The sequence below is a fragment of the Cynara cardunculus genome (assembly GCF_001531365.2).
Source record: "Cynara cardunculus var. scolymus isolate 2C chromosome LG 6, CcrdV1, whole genome shotgun sequence".
NCBI lineage: Eukaryota > Viridiplantae > Streptophyta > Magnoliopsida > Asterales > Asteraceae > Cynara > Cynara cardunculus.
Window position 1 is genome coordinate 1,845,987 of NC_037533.1, and position 5,967 is coordinate 1,851,953.

The following is a 5,967-nucleotide window of genomic DNA, read 5'->3' on the forward strand; positions in this document are numbered from 1 at the left end:
AATTATTATATTAATAAAATTAATAAATAAATAAATTAAAAATTATTATATTAATTAAGCTAATTGATAATGTATATAATATATTATCTTTTATAAAATTAAATAAAAAATCTGAACAGACCGACAAAAGCAAAAACTAGACCAAGCTTGAACTGTATAAAAATGGGTCCGGTTCGAAAGCCTTGGTCCAATAATTGTCCTTGACCAGTCGAACGTAAATGGCTAAACTGGTTTTTGTAGATTGTGTTGACCGATCCAAATTCTTTACCTTTGGATATGTAACGATTCTAATCTACTTCCATTCTTAACGAAATCGTGAAGAAATTACAAGTTAAATAACATGTACTCGAATTACAGAATAAATTAAATTGCACACCTTATTTATACTACTGAATCCAAATTTCAAGCTTCACAATTTACATCGTGTGTTTATGAACATCATCACAAATTTTGGTGGATGTCTTTTCCGAGCTTCTCATTCTTCATGCACGTTTCTGCTTCCTCAACATGTAAATCATCATCAATGGTGATGGCCACAGTTTTCATGCCATTTCGGCCTTGGGCGATGTTCTCTCTCACCTTCAAATGCTCGTCGACCTTCACCAATTCACTCTGTTTAGTCGTCTTGCTGCATTTTGACTTCTTTATGATGCAAAACAAAGCGAACAAGGCAAATGCTGAGAAGAAAACGCAGCCGAACGACACAAGAACGATAAATATGATGGCCATTGTTGAAATTTCTTGAAGTTTTGTGGGTTTTTGAGATGGATATGATATGAAAACACAAGTTTTGAAGGATGGTTATTTTTAGTAGAGAAATGTGTTGGAATAGTAGTACATGACTTCCAAGTTTCAAGAAACTTGACTTGACTTGACTCTCATGTTTAGTTGATTGTATTGGAAAACACTTCTCAAAAGACTCCAAGACTCTTTTTATTTCTTTTTTTCTTTTTTAATTATTTTAGAGAAGTGACAAACACGTTCTTCGGAGATTCGTAGGTGAAGGTCCAGTCGGTCTGTAATCCCTCAGTGAGAGTCCTTCGATCAAAAATTCGTGGATAGAGACTTCACCGACGGATCACTGAGGGTACCTATCATCGAAGGATCATATCAACAACGGGAACCCAAGAGATGTTATCATCGATGGCTTTTCAAAGGAACTTATCGCCGACTGTTTCATCTATTTTTCCCATAGTAATTACCGTTAGTAATTCTAATTTATTTACAAAAAATTAATTTAAAGAGTAGTATTTCATGTAAAAATACCTAAAACATGTCTGTACAAATTACAACATTAACAAGACAAAGCTATCTTTACAAACGCGTTGGTACAATATACATACTATCTAGGTAGGAGGAAGGGAGGGGGTCCTAATTAACCCCGACATTTGTTACATTTGGTCTTTATTGCAGGATAAATGACATATACAATCATTTATAATGAAGATTATAACTGAAGACAAAGATTCAAGACATTAATCCGGTCGTTACCTTCATTAGAGCCCATTAAAGGTCGACAGTTGGAACACTCCAAGAAGTCACCTATAAAAGGCCAAAAGGATTCAAGAAAAAGGACCTACATCTACATGCACTCAGATATACTCAAGTAGTGGAGCAATCAGAAGAAGTGATTCTTGTTTTCTGCTATTTTTCTTGACCGACGTACTTATTGCCTAAATCATTGAAATCCTTGTTATCAAGAATGACGTCCCTGATTGAATTCCATAGTGCATTGACGATATCCAACATTGTCCGCAGGTTTTTCCCTCGTTAAAAGGGTTTTTCCGCGTCACTAATATCTTTGCACTACAACAAAATCGGGTTTATAGGACACTCCCAAATTCTAAGTGTCCTAATAGACCTCTTTATAAGACTTAGTTTATAGGACCAAAAAATAAAGTGTCCTATCTAAACGTGTTGTAATAAGTTTATATGATGTTTTTTGACGTCGTAATAAGTTTTTAAGGACATTTTTAATATAAAGCGTCCCATTATCAACTTTATATGACACTATTTGAAAAACTGTCTTATAAAAACAAATATCCTATAAAAAATTGAGTTTATAGGACACTTTCTAAAAAATGTCCTATAAAGTTACTAATGCGACACTTTGTATTAAAAATGTCCTAAAAAACTTGTTAAGACACCCAAAAGCGTCTTATAAACTTATTACAACACCTTTAGATAGGACGCTTTGTATTTTGGTCCTAAAAATTAAGTCCTATAAAACGGTCTATTGGGGCACTTAGAGATTGATAATGTCCTATAAACCTAATTTTGTTGTAGTGTTGTCCCTTTTAATTAATGTCTTATTGTTTTGTTGTGTTTATTTCAAAATTGATTGATGTTTAATTGTAAAAGCTCCACAAACAAATCTTAAATTATATTCCATGTAATTTTTGGCATAATCAATTTGGCAAGCAATTTTACCCTCAAGTTAGTTCTATTTCTAGGGAGAAGTTGAAATTACAAGTTAAAATTTAAGATATTACTTATATTATATTTATAGATTATCTAAAAATTTAAAAACGTTATTACAATAAAATTCTTTCTGTTTATCCATTGCCGAACTGAGTACCCAAAACAAAATAACTCGAAATCAGTTCCATTCAATTATAGCTGGTTAGTTCCGAAATTATTAAAAACCAAAAAATAGAACAAGATGTTGAGAAGTGTTTTATAATACAACCAACTAACTTGCTTAAAATGAGAATGAAGTCAAGTTTTGAAGTCATGAATTTTGCAAGACAAGAACCATATCATTCTCTACTACAAATAGTCAAGCTTTAAACTTCCTTTTTCACATCAAACTCACAATTTAATCAATCTCATAAGAAGAACAAGATATTTCAACGATGGCAACCGTGGTATTCGTTGTTTTTGTGTCGTTTGCCTGTGTTTTCTTCCTAGGGTTCACTGTACTGGCTTTGTGTTGCGTTCTAAAATGGTTGAAATGCAGCAAGACGGCTAACAAAAGTGAACTGGTGCATGTTGACGAGCATTTGAAGGTGACTGAAAACGCCGTGCAGGGTCCGAATGGCATGAAAGTTATTTCCATTACGATTGATGATGATTTGCATGCCGATGAAAAAGAAGACTGCACGAAGAATGAGAAGTTTGGAAAAGACGTTCATTCTGATGAAATTCATACTTGAAATTYGAATTAATRTAAATAAMGATGTGCAAAYTGATATATWATGTAATTSTCACRACATATATTTAATYTAACATTTTACCACTTTGTTAAATTRATATYAATATGTGCAWAAGGACACCGGAATCCTCAATAACGTGAAAAATCCCATGTATGGTCTTATTTTGAATGATACTGATCGCTGCACTGAAATGAGTTTGTTAAGACGTACATGTGTCTTAACGTAGTATGTAATGAGATTTTGAGTATATAGGACTAAAAGTCGGTGACCTATCACCTGTCTGAATGCGTTATAATAAGTTGCTAGAATGAAATTAAGCAATCTAACAAGTTTTATTGACGAAGATGGACAACCTGATATATAAAAGACAAAAAGTAAATCATCATATTAACATTTTTATATTATACTTTTGAAAAGGGTCCTCTTAATAGGATAATTTTCAAAAGTGTTTATATAAAAACTTAATGAGACGATTTATATTATATGTCTTGTTAGTTTACCCAGCTTTGTAGATAAAACTTGTTAGTTTGTAGAACTTCATCCAGAGATGACTTATTGTAATTCCATAAGATATTAATTATGCCGATTTTTCGACACACGTACAAGCAAAAAAAGACCAATTTTGTGTTGGAGATGTATCTACTCAACTTATATATGTTTTTTTAACAATTATATTAATCGGAGTATAATTTTGAGAATCTATGAAATTGTGATAACTTTGATAACTAGTGTATCATATGCTATTTCATATGATTCTTTTTTCCATCTAAGATTGAGATTTATAATTAATATTGATTAACATATATTTGTTTCATATTGTGTTTGTTTCACATATATTTGTTTCATCATTTGAAACTTTTTAGCTTGTTTATGAAACAAAAATTACACGTAAAAATATTTCACATTGTGAACCGAATAAATATGAACCAAACACATTGTTAAACAAATATATGTTTATCAATATATTAAGCGTTAGCCTTAAATGAAAAAAACATCATATGAAACAATAACTTTCACGATTATCATAATTTATGGAATTCTGATTTGCTTACGCTGATATATCAACATATAAAATAGTAAAGGGTTTGATTCTAATGAAGATCAACCCTATGTTTCTTTGATATCATCACAACCACACGTAACTAGTAACTAGGTAGAAAATTTAATCACTCGATAGAATTATAACAAAAGAGGTTCCAAGATATATTGACGAGATTGTCAGACAAAAAGGTTGCATTAAAATTGATTCTAGTTAAATGTGTTCAAATTTTTGGTTTAATAATAAACCTGTACATTACCGTTGTTTATATCAAGTGCCCGAAGTAACAACTTGAGTTGTTACTGGAGTGAGCCTATTTTTATCCTTTAAAACCGTCGAAGAAAGAGGTACATCAATATTGTATAATCAACTGATGTTATCATCCTTCCTCTGTCATATCCTTGTATTGCTATTATCATTCTTCTTGGTAGGTACAGTTATTTGGTCTTTTTTTTTCTTGTCTTGGACTTATGCATAAACAATTTAGCAGCCATCACATCTTCATGCATGTTTAAGGGTCATTGATGATAAAAGCTCATATACATTATTGTAACTTTAACCTGGCCTTGTTAAGGATTTAGGGATAAAGAATATGAGAACTTTCAGGATCTTTTTTCTTAATTTTGCAGTGGGGTGGGGGTGGGATTTAGGGACACACCTATGGTTGTTAATATTCTTGTTCACCCACAAGATATACAATTTTCTGCAGTCTATTTACATGGCAAGGTTTTAACATGCTAAAAATAGTCAACTATTACTATACTATTAGTTGTATTCTTGCATCTACTTTGGTGTTAATGCTATTTCGGTAAATAGCGATGAAGCTGTATATATGGTATGTGGATAGATATATTGTTGTGAATTGTGAATATGTAAGTAGTTCTATATGAAAACTGGCCAATGTAAATTTGGTTCAACCTGCAAATTCCATCACCCGAAGACATCTTGATTACWGCTKGGGTAGAAAATGGTGATGGTGGGCAGATGGATGCACTTAYARGMGRGACAAATGGAAACTTCYAYWTCGCCCYTGCGATGTTGCACAACTCAAAAGGCCTCCCTATTAGACCGGTAGTACACTTGCTGACTTGCATACATTATGATTCAAACTGAGTGAACTTGTGGACTGTTTTCTCATTTGTCTTGATGCAATATCTAATTTGTGGCAGCCAATGTCATGACCTGAGTGGTACCATAAGTGAGGTTCAAATGGCCTTGGCTCAGTAAAAAAATATGAAGCTTTTCTTAGAGCGTGGATGCAAATAATAGCAGATAGTGTTTTGTATACTTGCACTATGCATCTGATTTAATCCAGCATTCTCTGTTCCCATTTGAAACACTGACATCACATGTAGCCTAGGATTGTTGCTTCTTTTGTTGTTTGCACTCTTTTTAGATCAATGGTTTCTGTAAATGTAGTTATACCTACCCCCGTAAGTTGACATAGCACCGGTGCGTCAGGTTGATTGAGCCACACCGAGATGTCTTATCGAGTTGCTTCAACAGAGTCCGAGCTTGCTTCAACCAAATCCGAGCTCTTTCTTATGAAGGATGAAGTCGTTGAATTGCGACAAATGATGAGGTCAATTGTATCCGGCCGGTCAGTTCCAAGTTTTTCATCTTCACTAACTGTTCAAGACCAATGTTCGGAGACTCAAGATCGTTAAACATACTATGATGATTTTGGATGTTTTTTTGTTGATAAATTTAGACGATATATGAACTAGTTGAATATTAAATTTGGATGGTTCTTATATATATTAAATTGTTTTG